The 14,497-nt window shown below is 48.5% G+C and overlaps 1 long non-coding RNA gene across 1 annotated transcript; it reads right to left on the bottom strand.

Moving 5' to 3' along the window:
- Window positions 1-2,519: 2,519 nt before the first annotated feature.
- Window positions 2,520-14,188, bottom strand: LOC129051011 (uncharacterized). Its single transcript, XR_010137923.1, has 2 exons — window positions 13,794-14,188; window positions 2,520-5,289 (listed from the first exon to the last, which is right to left on the bottom strand). It is a non-coding gene; the product is annotated as an uncharacterized LOC129051011 (long non-coding RNA).
- Between the last annotated feature and the right edge of the window lie 309 nt (window positions 14,189-14,497).

The raw sequence follows: 14,497 nt of genomic DNA, 5'->3' as shown, positions 1-14,497 counted from the left end.
ATAAAAAAGAGGCTGGCCCCTTCAAGCGCTCAGTCTAAATCTACTACTGTTATCTTAGCTCAGTGTGCACTATTTCAAAGCTGCACAACAGAAAATCCCACCCCTGACCCAAGACAATCTTGTCTTTACCTTAAGAGGGAAGGAAGGCAGGAAGTCAAATAACCATCTGGTTGACTTGCTACTAGAAAGAGCATCTTCTAGCCTGGGATCCTTTGTTTATTGTCATCATTAAATTTATTAGCAATAGCTGCCAAGTTCCCTTCTTTGTCTGATTCCAGAAGATTAGGGGAACTTGTTTGACTCAGGTGGGAATGAAAGGCCAAGGGGTGTTCTCTCCAGATGTGGGGGAACTCAACAAATCATTTAGCTTTTTCAATAAATAAATTGCAAAGAAAAAAATATAAAACAAATAGAAGAGAGACCTGTAGATTAAAAGATACTTAGTGGACCTATCCATCGACTGCACTGTGTGGACCTTGTTAGGATACTGCTTTGTACAAACACGCTGTTAAAAAATAGACACACACACACACACACACACACACACACTCCAACTGGTAAACTTGAATATTGACTGGATATTGATGGTGACATGAGATTATTGTTCAGTTTAAGGTCTAATGTGATTTTGTGATATGCTTTCTAAGATAGTCCTTATCTTTTAAAAATACATGGTAAAGGCCGGACGCGGTGGCTCACACCTGTAATCCCAGCACTTTGGGAGGCCGAGGTGGGTGGATCACGAGGTCAAGAGATTGAGACCATCCTGGCCAACATGGTGAAACCCCATCTCTACTAAAAATACAAAAATTAGCCAGGCATGGTGGTGCCTGCCTGTAGTTCCAGCTACTCGGGAGGCTGAGGCAGGAGAATCGCTTGAACCTGGGAGGCGGAGGTTGCAGTGAGCTGAGATCACGCTGCTGCACTCCAGCCTGGCGATAGAGTGAGACTCTGTCAAAAAAAAAAAAAAAAAAAAAAAAAAAAAAGTGGTAAAATACGTACAGACCAGAAAGGAAGAGTAAGCGAGAAATATTTGAAGTAAACTTATTTTACAGAAGTTAAGACTTAAACAGTTAATAAAAGAGGCCCCTGATGCATTTTATGCAGAACTGGAGTGCCTCTGAACTTGAAAATACCTGGGGCCGTGGGACCCCGTGTCCACTTATTGGCAAAGTGTGACATTTCCCACAAAGGAGAAGGTGCGGAGTTTGGTGCTGGAAGTGACCTGTGACTATCTCTATTAGGCTCTGATTTTGTGAAGGATATAAATGAAAAGATTCCTTTTCTCAGAGTGAATATTATGACCAAAGTCACCAGTATTCATTTGTTCCATAAAAAAGGATGCCCACGACTATAGAAAATGTAAGCTGTATTATTAAGAAGTGAAAAATGAAAGCACCAATTCCATTCCAAATCAGGAGCTGCTGTGCCACACGAGCCGGGGAGGGGGTCTCCTCCGACCATGGAGAGGAGGAGGATGAGATCAGCCACTATTTACTGAACTCCACCCATGTGCACTTGGCACGCACTCTCTCGTGCCCTCAGCACACAGACTCGGCGATGAGGAGATGGACCTTATCACCCCGCTTTACAGATGAAGACGAAACACTGAGTGATTTGTTCAAGGTCAAAATGGCAGAGCTGGATTCTCTCTAGATCCTAAGACTCCTTTACCCTACAAAGTACTGACCTTCTACCGGGGCAGCTGGCCACATAGACAGGTGAAATCCCTCAAAGAGCTGGAGCACGGAGTAAAGCTGTGTTGAAACTGGGCTGATAGAACCCAAAGCGTACTTCACGTTTTCTTTTTGATGACTGACTGTTTCTGTTAGCATCCTCCAGGTGTTTCTCTATAACCCTCCTCTTGTCCACCACCTCAGCCCACCCCATCCTCAGAGAGCCTCTCTTAAGACAGGACCTTTGACCATTCAGTAGGAACTTGGGTGACTTTAGCTCATTTGCAATATCCACTGGCTCTTTCGTATATGGGCTCCAGAACAGGGTGGCAAAAGAATGAAGGGCGCCTTCTCTTCAGGCTCACACTTTTGGGTGAGCCTCTCCAAATTAAGGACCATTTCTTATTATATTTTTTATTTTTATTGAGAAGGAGTCTCACTCTGTCACCCAGGCTGGAGCGCAGTGGTGTGATCTTGGCTCATTGCAACTTCCGCCACCCAGTTTCAAGCAATTCTCGTGCCTCAGCCTCCCGGGTAGCTGGGACTACAGTCACACGCCACCATGCCTGGCTAATTTTTTTGTATTTTTAGTAGAGACGGGGTTTTGCCACGTTGGCCAGAATGGTCTCGAACTTCTGACCTCAGGTGATCAACCCACCTCGGCCTCCCAAGGTGCTGGGATTACAGATATAAGCCACCACACTCAGCCATTAAGGGCCATTTCTAATTACTTTTCCTTTTCATAAATAGCTTTGTTTTTTCTCTTTTATTCTTTTTTTCTGGTGTTGGGGCATGGAATTTATTAACCTTCTCCTTGTAATCCTCATACTATCCAGAAACCTCTGGCTTTCTGAAATTTTTATTGAGTCTTAAATCTCTTAGCAGTGGATTTGTATTTTTATTACCTTTTATAATTTTTTAATTACATAAGAAATACATGGCCAAGCACAAGATTAAAAAAAAAATCTGTCAACTATAAAAGGGCTGTCAGCAAGGAGGGTAGACTCTTTCTTTATTTGTAATGGCTGAGATCTTGATTTACGATTGGCAGATGGCCTGCTTCTTAAGGACATGTGAGGGACACAGTTTCTAATAGGAGTAACATGTCCTTATGGGGGAAAACTGGTTGCAGTTTGCAGTCCACCACCAGCTGGTGAGGGTGGCCTTTCATTTCTCCACGCCTGGATCACCCGACAGCTGAGAGCTTTAATAAAACAAGTGTGCCTAGGAATGTGGGGTGAGTAAGCCACCCAGAACACAGCGGCTGGGAGGTTCTGAGGCTGCCTGCTGGATCTCAGCGGTGATCCGGTTACCCTCAGCAATGCCGAGACATTCTGGAGGCGCTCATGCCCCAACTGCTGGCCATCCGGAGTCAGGGGATGGCACAGATTATTTTTATCTAAGATGTTTCATGCTTTCCGTGGCAGTGAGGAGCAACAACTCCCAACTCCTGGGCTTTGATGAGTCTTCTTTGTGTGACATTAAACGGGACATGGCCCTTGTTCAAAAGTCCTGGGGAGATTTAGGAGGGGGATGATAGACACCTTTAGGTGGCCTTCATGGGGAAGCCTGGCGCGAACTTGCTGAGAGAAGGGGCAGCTTAGGTAAAGCATATGGAGAGGTGTCATTGACATAGGACTCCTCAGTGACTCAGGGATATGGAGACAAGATGAGGTGAAGCCTCACACCTCAAGGACAGTAAAGGAAATATAACTTTCCAAATAATAATGATGAAAGAACAAAACCAAACCAAGCCCATAGGGGTCCTGTGTGATAGAAGACGGTGACAGGGTGACACACTTTTATAGTCAGAGAACAAAAGAAAGCCCATCTCTTGGATTGAGTTCCTAGCAGGAAAAGTCAAGTGTTGGGGCAATCTGTGTGGCCTTAGGGAAAACAATTCTTTCTCTGTTGACTTTCTGCCTCCGCATTTCGGTAATAAAGAGAGAATGATAAGGCAGAAGTGGTTCTTTTTTGCGTGTGAGCAATCCTGGCCATGAACTTGGTTTTCCTGGCCTGGTGAGTGGGCGTGGCTGTTCACAATTCACACTGCTCAGAAGCCCGAAGAGAGGATCCAGCGTCCTGGCAAAGGCCCGGCAGGGAGGGGTGCTGCCATGCGAAGCCAGGACACCCTTAGCAAAAAGCCCAGGGCCAGCCAGAGCTTCCTGCTCCAAACTTTGCTGCTAGAAATTTCAGATCTGTGTTTCCTTATACATGTATTCATTCATCTGTCATTTACCAACTGCCTATGACATGCCCAGGAACAGGGGGTGGGAGAAGCAGAGATACCCAAGAAAGACTTGGGAGGGGGAGCGAGGAAAGAGCTCATGTCTTAAAGCCCTAAGGCTCCGAATGAGGACGGGAGGAGGGGATGGAGGGAGACGTATTTCCAAACATGGCCTAGTCTCGGCTCCAGGAGGGCAAGACAAGCATCCACAGCAGCTGTGCCTATTTTGGGCCTGGGGTCTCTGTCCCAAGAGCAACAGGTGTTAAGACCTGAAGGACAGGTGGGTGTTTATCTTGAGGGCCTCCTGGCATCATTTCCAGAAACAGAGACCAGCTTTTCAATTCATTATCTCCAGCTAGAATCATCAAATGTCTTCCTTTACTGCTTCCCTAGTGGCCGGCCAGCCTGTGGCTCTCGGAGCCTGCCTCATCACACGGGGGCACCCAGGGGCACTTGTAGGTTTCTGGGAAGGGGAGAGGTTTGGGCTATGTGCCCCTCTCTGGACTGGTGAGGGGTAAAGTACACATTCTCCTCACAATCACATCCCCCTCCTGAGAAGGCCACAGAGGAGAGAGTCAAGTCAGGAAGGAAGACAACGAGGCGGATACAAGCTGGCCCTCTCTTGCCACCCCACCCCAAGGTGGGTACTCCCAGCACCTGCCCGTGCTGATGATGGAAGGACAACAGCAGCACTTGCAGAGAATGCTATCTAAACACGAGTATAATTTCCAGCACCGTCCCACGAGGCAGGCAGAGGCCGCGAGCATTCAGACATGATGTTCCCTGTTGAAAAGTAGATTAAAAGGACATGAATTTTTACCTCTTTAAGTGACTTGCTTTCAGCCCTACAGTAAATCCCGGCCGTGTCCCGGTCTTGCATGTAGTGAGTGAGCCATAAATACACACTGATTACACTCGACGTGGCCACAGTTGATCTCCCACGGCCAAGAGCACGCAGCCCCATGGGGCTCACTCTCATCCTTTGAGAATGAGGGGTTATTTTCTCTGGGAAGACCAGCACTTCAACTGCAACCTCAGCAGGTCCTGTTGCAAGCGGAGGGAGCCCTCAATGGGGTGTCTTCTGGCCACCTGTTTCTCCTCCCCGCTCCTTCTCCTGTGTCCACCTTAGGGAGGGGTCAGAAGGGCAGTACGAGCTCCAAACCTGGAATGAGTGCAGCAACGAAGGACCCCAAACTTCTAACCCCCAGAACAGCTCTACAAGCTGGGATTTTAATTCCTGGCTCACAGCCCAGGGGCATTTCCACTGCTTGCTGAGGGCTGAGCACAGAGTCAGTGTTCATTCAACCTTGGTTTCCTCCCAGCCTTCTTCCTTCAAGTTCTGTCTTGCCTTGGAATGCTGAGAATCCATTGCCTTCATGTCACTGTCTGAAATATGGGGGTGGAGATGAACATGAGCTTTTTTGTTTGTTTCGGTGGCTGTTGCCACCTCTGTAAGGAAATATTAATACTAGGTCTATAGTTTAAATCATCCTGTGTTGCTGAGTTAAAAAGACAGTTTGAATATTAAGTGTTACAGGAAAAGGAAGAAGCAATTTTGGGCAGTCTCTTCCTGTATGTCACGACTCAACTGAAACCACTTTTTGGCTTGTAAAGGCTGGTGATACGAAGAGCAGCTGATCTGGGGTACACATGGTTCACCAGCCATTTGGCTCCAAAGTGTGTAGTGTTCAAGACAGACAATGTTACAGCTGAGTCCATTCAAGTTAGTTAATACAACTTAGTCCTCCTTAGGCTTATTTGAAACACAGCTCTGACCTGTCACTGCTCTGCCCAGACACGGTGAATGCCCCCGCCCGGCCCATCAGTTTAGTACGCTTGCCTCAGAGATGGATACTTCTTTTTTTTTTTTTTTTTTTTTGATGATAGAGTCTTGCTTTGTCACCCAGGCTGGAGTGCAGTGGTGCTATCTCCGCTCAGTGCAACCTCCACCTCCCGGGTTCAAGCGATTCTCCTGCCTCAGCCTCCCTAGTAGCCGGGACTACAAGTGCCCACCACCACACCCAGCTAATTTTTGTATTTTTAGTAGAGACGGAGTTTCACCATATTGGCCAGGCTGGTCTCCAACTCCTGACCTTGTGATCCGCCCGCCTCAGCCTCCCAAAGTGCTGGGATTACAGGCGTGAGCCACCACGTCTGGCCGCCTCAGATGAATACTCAACCTGTCCTTCCACGTGTGCCCGCAGACGTGGCTCCCCTTCGCTACTCCTGCCTGGCCACCTCCCCTTGAAATCTTAACACACCTCAGGCTGTCTTGGTCCTCCCCACCCACCAGCGGCTACGCCCCTATCTTTTGTGTGCCTTTTTAGGGGCATTTTAAAAAACTGCCTCTACTCTCCCTGAGTAGCAGTCATGACTTACACTGTCCTACCTACCTTTGTTTGTATCACAGTTCCTATTCCCAATACTTTGTATTTTCAAAGCTACACACACACAGTCATTGGAAGAACACTCAAGTAGGAATGAGAAAATCTCTGTTCCAGTCTTCACTTTTCTTCCAGTTTCTTTCACAATCTTTGGCATCTCACTCTCTAGGTTTCCGGTTCCTTACTTGAAAAAGGAGAGATCTGAACTATTCCAAGGGTTTCTAAACCTAGCTGGGCATCAGCATTGCCTGGTTTCTTTTCTTTTCTTTTTTTTTTTTTTAGATGGAATCTCACCCTGTCGCCCAGGCTGGAGTGCGGCGGCGTAATCTTGGCTCACTGCAACCTCCGCCTCCTGGATTCAAGCAATTCTCCTGCCTCAGCCTCCTAAGTGTCTGGGACTACAGGCCACCATACCCAGCTAATTTTTGTGTTTTTAGCAGAGACGGGTTTTCACCATATTGGCCAGGCTGGTCTCAAACTCCTGACCTTGTTATCCATTCGCTTCGGCCTCCCAAAGTGCTGGGATTATAGGCGTGAGCCACCATGCCTGGCCGCCTGGTTTACTTTAAAAAAAAAAAAAAAATTCAGAATTTAGGGCTGCACCGTCAGAGATTCTGAGTCAGTAGGTTGGGTTGGAGCTTGGGAATCTGCATTTAAACGCTCCCTGGTGATTCTAATGATCTGTCTAAAGGTAAACTCTTAGAGCAGTTGTTTTAAAAAGCAGATTCCTGGGCCTGAAGCCAGATCCACAAAACAGGAATTTCCAGGGGAGAGACCTGGTAACTTGTACAGTTAATAAGCACCCAGGTGACTTTCATCATAAAGCTTGTCTGGGAAATGCAGGCCTAGATCTCTGCTACACAAAGTTTTCCAAAGACCAGCAGTATTGTGTCACCTGGGAGCTTGTCAGAACTGCAAAGTCTTAGAACCCTCCCTAGGCGGCTGGATCAGAATCTGCATTCTAATGAGATCCCTGGGTGACCAGCAGGCACAGAGGGGTTTGAGAAGCATGGCTCTAAATCAATGATTCTCAAACTTGAACATGCCTCGGAATGCTCTGCAGGGCTTGTTGGCTGAAACCCACCTCACCAGACCCCACCTTCCAGGTTCTGATTCTCAGGTCTGGAGTGGGACGCAAGGTTTTATGGTTCTAGCAAGTTCCCTGATGATACTGATGCTGGTGGTCCAGGGACCACCCTTTGAGAACCAGGCCCTGGAGGATTTCTCAAAACTCCATGTCCAAGTGTGAAACCTCTCCATTCTGTTTTTTTTTTCTCTTATCTATTCTGGCACTCAGGCACTCATAAAATCCTATTCGCCACCCTAGTGTCTAAGATTCTGGGAATTAATTAACAATATAACCAAGTGCTAAGCTGTTGGTACAGACAGCACTTGTTATTAAAGTTTCCAGAAAGTCACAACCTCGAGGCTGGGTGAGGACATCCACATGGAGAAGTCCTTTCCTCCTTCCTCTCCCTCAGATTGGGTATGTGATGGCCGGTGATGCTGCTCCTGGGACTGTCATGTCAAAAGTGGCCTGGAGGCCAGGCGTGGCGGCTCAAGCCTATAATCCCAGCACTTTGGGAGGCCGAGGTGGGTGGATCACCTGAGATCAGGAGCTCGAGACCAGCCTGGCCAACATGGTGAAACCCCATCTCTACTAAAGATACAACAATTAGCTGGGCATGGTGGTGGATGCCTGTAATCCCAGCTACTGGGGAGCCTGAGGTGGGAGAATCACTTGAACCCGGGAGGAGGAAGTTGCAGTGAGCCAAGATCATGCCATTGCACTCCAGCCTCGGTGACAGAGTGAGACTGTCTGAGAAAGGAAAGAAAGAAGAAAGAAAAGAAGGGAGGGAGGGAGGGAAGTAAGGAGAGAGAGAGAAAATGAAAGAAGGAAGGTGAGCCACAGCACCCTGCCATAGCTTTAAGACTTTAACACCCAATCTTGGCAGGGGTCGGTGGCTCATGTCTGTAATTCCAGCACTTTGGGAGGCCGAGGTGGGTGGATCACGAAGTCAAGAGATCGAGACCATCTTGACCAACATGGTGAAACCCCATCTCTACTAAAAATACAAAAATTAACTGGGTGTGGTGGTACGAGCCTGTAGTTCCAGCTACTCAGGAGGCCAAGGCAGGAGAATCGCTTGAACCCAGGAGGCAGAGCTTGCAGTGAGCCGAGATCGTGCCACTACACTCCTGCCTGGCGACAGAGCAAGATTCCGCCTCAAAAAAAAAAAAAAAAAAAAAAAAATCTCCCCACAACTTTCTGTATCCAAATAAAACAAAACAAAACAAAAACAAAAAAAGTGGCCTGGGCCGGGCATGGTGGCTCACACCTGTAATCTCAGCACTTTGGGAGGCCGAGGCGGGCAGATCAGGAGGTCAGGAGATCGAGACCATCCTGGTTTACATGGTGAAACCCCGTCTCTACTAAAAATACAAAAAGTTAGCCAGGTGCGGTGGCGGGTGCCTGCAGTCCCAGCTACTCGGGAGGCTGAGGCAGGAGAATGGCGAGAACCCGGGAGACGGAGCTTGCAGTGAGCCGAGATCGCGCCACTGCACTCCAGCCTGGGCGACAGAGCGAGACTCTGTCTCAAAAAAAAAAAAAAAAAAAAAAAGTGGCCTGGAGCTGCCAACAGGGGGCTGTTTTGTCGCTTGAAAGCTGATTTCTCACACCCGTCCCTGGAACTGGAAACTTGGGCATAAGTTCTGAAGAGTATGCAAGCCACAGAGAGACGGTCTGTGCTGACCGTCCTGTTTCATAGATGAGGACAAGGAGGGGCGACTGCTTCCAAGTCACCCCATCTGCCTGTGGCAGTGCTAAGACTGTGCATGGGAATTTTCTGCCTGCAGGAAAAATCAGTCTCAGCGACACTGACTCTCACTTCCCTGCTCCTGCCTCATCTGTTCATGCAGCCTCCCTGCTGCCCCACCTCAGCTGCCACCCGTGCAGCTGCCCATGCGGAGGCTCCCGTGCTCCTGTGCTCTGGAAAACCCTCTCTCCCGGACAGCTCCTGGCCCTCTTTGTTGCTCTGTCTGGCATCACCCTTCATGCCTTGGCACTAGAGCCTCCCAAAGTGTTGGGATTATAGGCGCGAGCCACTAGGTGGCACTGCTGCTCTGCCAGGCATCAGGATCTCTAGCCTGGCCTCACCCTGAGCGCTAAAGTTCTTGAGGTGCCAAAGCTGACTGGGGACTCCTGCAAGGTGTGGGCGAAAAATAGAAGACTCCCTTACAGAAGTCCAGAACCGTGCTGTGCCACAGCGGAGTAAAGGCAAGAGAAGACATTGAGGCTCATAAAGGCAAGAACACCCATCCCATCTTCATTTAAAATTTTGTTCATCATGGGTGTTTTTTGCACTAACCTTGATTTTAAAAAATATTGCAATACAATATGATTCATTTTGATTACTGAGTTTGTTTTGTTTTGTTTTGTTTTGTTTTTTTGAGACAGAGTCTCAGTTTGTTGCCCAGGCTGGAGTGCAGTGGCACGATCTCGGCTCACTGCAAGCTCCGCCTCCCAGGTTCAAGCAATTCTCCTGCCTCAGCCTCCCTAGTAGCTGGGATTACAGGCGTGGCACCACGCCCAGCTAATTTTTGTATTTTTAATAGAGACTGGGTTTCACCATGTTGGCCAGGCTGGTCTTGAAGTCCTGACCTCAGCTGATCCACCCACCTCAGCCTTGCAAAGTGCTGGGATTACAGGCATGAGCCACCGCACCCGGCCTTGATTACTGAGGGTTTTTTGCAGTCCCCTTAGATTTTGTGCCCGAAGAGGGTGCCTCACTTGCCTCCCTCTAGTCCTGGCTTGGGCCGCAGCAATGTGGTTTGTGGCCCAGCATCTTGAAAAGTTTGGCAATAGCTATTTTCTGCCCTTATGGAAGACCCTTTCTCTCCGTGAGATCCCAGTGCTGGGCTGGGGCAGATATGAGAGCAGCCACCATGCCTAGGGACAGAGGCATTGGGCTGGGTCAGTTCACTGTCACTGGCTGGAGCCAATTCCCCACAGGCCCCTTATTCTCCCTGTGAAGCCCCTTCTGCCAGCCCCTGCCCACAGGTCCCCAGAGAGTCCTGAATTCTAGAACTGCCACTGCCTGGCTGCATGCTAAAGCCACTGCTATTGAAAGAGAGAGGTCTCTGGCCCCCAGCCAGCATGTCACCCTGCCTTCTGGAACATTCCCCTGCCCTCTACATGGCTGGAGTAAATTCACTTACTGGGGGAGTTAAAGGCCTGTAACTCCTTCATGGGCACTGCTTAAGCTCCTGTTTCTTCTCTCTCTCCTGTTTTTAGAGGGACCTATTTTGTTGTCTCTATCTTAATGAGCTGGTATGTTTTGTAGCTTCTGGTGACATCTCTTTTAATGCTCCTACTTTCTCTCCATGGGTCCAGTCTCCCCCTGCAGAGTACAGTGAAAGAAAATAAAATGAAACAATCTGCCCACCGAACCCACAGAAATGGCAGGGTCTAAGCACTCAGTCACTCTGAACCTTGGCTTAGAGCCACCTGAGGAGCTTTCAAAATTCCCAATTCCCAGGTCCCACCCAAGACCAATTAAATCAGGATATCCGGAGGTGCAGCTCCAGGCATCAGTAGATTGCAATACCCTAAATCTCCAGATGAAAACAATACCCAGCCAACGGTGGGAACCAGGGCACCAAAAACAGGCCTGGGTTTTACAGAGCCAAGGCTGTCACCTAGAGGCAGGAGTGGGTACTGCAGCCCACTGGTAGGATCACAGACTGGGAGACCCGAATATCAAAGGCTTTGCTGGAGTGTAGGGCGCAACCATGACCCGCAGCAACCTCAACCTCCCAGGCTCAAGCGATCCTCCTGCCTCAGTCTCTGGGACTACAGGCGCACGCCACCATGCTTTTTTTGTTTGTTTGTTCTGCTTTGTTTTTCTTTTGAGACAGAGTCTCTCTGTCGCCCAGGCTGGAGTGCAGTGGTGCGATCTCGGCTACTGTAAGCTCCGCCTCCCAGGTTCACGCCATTCTCCTGTCTCAGCCTCCCAAGTAGCTGGAACTACAGGCGCCCGCCACCATGCCCGGCTAATTTTTTTATTATTATTATTATTTTTAGTAGAGACAGGGTTTCACCGTGTTAGCCAGGATGGTCTCGATCTCCTGACCTCGTGATCCGCCCGCCTTGGCCTCCCAAAGTGCTGGGATTACAGGCGTGAGCCACCGCGCTCAGCCGCACACCACCATGCTTTTTAAAATTTTTTTGTAGAGACAGTCTCACTACCTTGCCCAGGCAGGTCTTGAACTCCTGGGCCCAAACGATCCTCCAGCCTCAAACCTCCCAAAGTGCTGGGATTACAGGTGTGAGCCACAGCACCTTGCCATAGCTTTAATACTTTAAACCCCAATCTTCTCCCCACCACTGACTCCTGTATAAACATCCCAGTAACTTCCAGCTTAAGCTCTTTCAAAGTTATCCCACTTTTTCCAGCAGAGGGCAGCCCCTCCTGGCTAGCAAGATGCTTTGTCACACAGCTGAATTCCCGTTTTGAGAACTCCACCTCCTGGCCCTGGGTCTGGGCGAACACACGGAGTAAATCTGCTCTCTTGGATCTTCCAGGGTCGTTAGACAGCCACCATACTCCTATGAACCCCTGTTCTCTCAAGGAAGGAGCTCCAGTTCCTGTATCCTGCCTCCTCCTTCCTAGGCTGGCAAGATCCCTTCATCAGGGATGACACCCAGAATTTAGTCTACAATTTAAAAAAGAATTATAGAGATAATATATGCTCATACTAAAAATACATTTGTAAAACATAAAATAGAAAGTGCCCCTCCCTGTCCATTCTCCTCAATTCCACCGTCTGAAGGATGGGCTGGGGTAAGGCGAGGAGGTACCATTGTTAACAGGTTGGTGGCACCCAGAACTGAATGTCATATTCTTCCTATCTATCTATCTATCTATCTATCTATCTATCTATCTATCTATCTACCTACCTACCTATCCATCTATCTGAGACAGGGTCTCACTCTCTCACCCAGGCTGGAGTGCAGTGGTGCAGTGGCGCCATCTCAGCTCACTGCAGCCTAGACCTCCCTGGCTCAAGCGTTCCTCCTGCTTCAGCCTCCCCAGTAGCTGGGATCACAGGCACTCGCCACCACGTCTGGATAATTAAAAAAAAAATTTGTATGGACAGGGTATCACTATGTTGCCCAGGCTGGTCTCAAACTCCTGGGCTCCAGAAATCCTGCCCCGTCAGCTTCCCAAAGTGCTGGAATTACAGGTGTGAGCCATCGCGCCCAGCTGAATGTCATATTCTTGCAGCAAGAGTGAGAGTTCCTCTCTGGGCCTCAGTTTCCTCCTCTGTAACATGTGAAAAATTATAGTACCTGCCCTAAAAGATTTCTGCTATGAAGCAAATTCAAGGCCCTGCATGATGCCTGTCACATGTTATAACTATAACTGAATTGTCTCAGATAGTGGGTGGAACCAGATGGAGTCTTGAAGTACATTGACTTTTCCTGCTTATTACACTCACATCAAAGCAGAATTGGGTTCATGTGGATTAGTAAAATTAGTCCTAAAGCTCCAATGCTGAGGACATCCACTAAGTGGTGAGGAAAAGGAGCTCCCACACCAATCCTTTTAAACCGAGGTGCAGTTGATGGAAATGACCACCAGAGGGCAGGGCTGGGTCACTTATGAGGGGAATCACTTTATGGTCTGTCAAATGCAGGTCCACCAGGGTAGCTGCCGTGGAGGCTGCCTCAATTCTAACCACCTTGGGTTGAACCTGGGGGTGTCCTGTCTGCTAATCTGCCCAGGTCTACGCTCAGCAGAGTCCCTTAGTTTCAGGTTATCCAAAAGTGGATGTGCCCAGACTCTTCCCTGGTTCCCATCTGCAATGGAGTGTCACTGCAACATCTTCAGACTCCAGTTCTGACGTCCCACCACAGGTCCTGCACCTGCATCGCGCCCCTTCCACTCACTCACCTGCACCTGTGGCAGAGCAATCGTAAATTACAGCATTTCTCGCCAAGCCTGGCCTGAGAATCTTTCTCAGCGTCTCATGCCAGACCTTGGCTACCGACCACTCAGTGACATCACCGGCACCGTCATTCAGCAGATATTTCTGGTACCTCTATGTGCCAAGCACTGTTCTACTTGACATCCCTTCCCTAGCCCAAGTCAGGCCCAACCAAGGGTCGGTTTCTCTGACACAGACTGAAATTTCTTGGTCTCTCCAAATTCAGAATGAACCTGGGCTACTCTCTGCAAGGGTGCCCCCACACTTATGGGCTTACCCTGAAAACAGGCATAAGATGAGAAGCCCCCCAACCTGAAATTCCCATACTATACTGTAGTTGGACCCTGCCATGCTCCCTTAGCCAAATTCAGAACAGTAACCACTCCCTCCCTGCCAAGTTGACTCATCTAACCTCTAATAACCCCCATAAGAGTCTGACCCAGAGCTGTGACAATACCCTAAATCAGACTCTTCTTCCTTCACCCTATTCCTACCAAGAAGTAAAGAAATACTCACAGAGACTCCTCTTCCCACGACGGGTTAGATGTCAAACATCCTCTCCCTTCGAACATCCAAATGCTCTTGGAGTTGATAGACACATGCTGTGCCTGCGGGTTTGCATTTAAGAATGTTTTGAGAATGTTTGCTCCTCAAGGAAAAGAAGGGAAAACATTCTTGTAGGATTATGCAATTTTAGAGAAAGGGAAGCTGAGCAGGTCCTTGACATGAGCGCTACAGACTATTTTAAGAAAGGGGAGAGGAAGGATACAAGAAATCAAAAGGTTTAACACTGCTTAGATCAGAGAAATCACAAAATATTTGTGGGGGATTTATCACGAAGATGGAATTTAGCTGACTGAATGATATAAGATGCTGAAGATAGCAATGCAAGAAGAAAAGATTTCAGCCTGTGTCATCACTCCAGGAGAAAGGCAGAAACACACCAGAGAGGCTCACAGTGGAGTGACATTGTGAGGCTGGGTCAAGCGAAGGCATGAGGGCTGAGGCCTGATCTCATTTATGTACCTATGACCAACTTTGCAGAAATGGGGGGACTGGAAAGGAAATAATGGTTAACATTAGAGTTCAGGATCAGAAGACAAAGTGTTCAGCAGTCACCTGGTGGCCCAGCCACAGAGCCCAGAGGGGGCCACGTGCAGATTAATGGGCCATGAAATCTATAAGAGGCAAACAGGGGCCCTATCTAAATATTTCTTGAG

The sequence above is a fragment of the Pongo abelii genome, chromosome 19 (assembly GCF_028885655.2).
Source record: "Pongo abelii isolate AG06213 chromosome 19, NHGRI_mPonAbe1-v2.0_pri, whole genome shotgun sequence".
Classification (NCBI taxonomy): domain Eukaryota; kingdom Metazoa; phylum Chordata; class Mammalia; order Primates; family Hominidae; genus Pongo; species Pongo abelii.
This window is presented reverse-complemented; position numbering and strand designations above follow the sequence as displayed.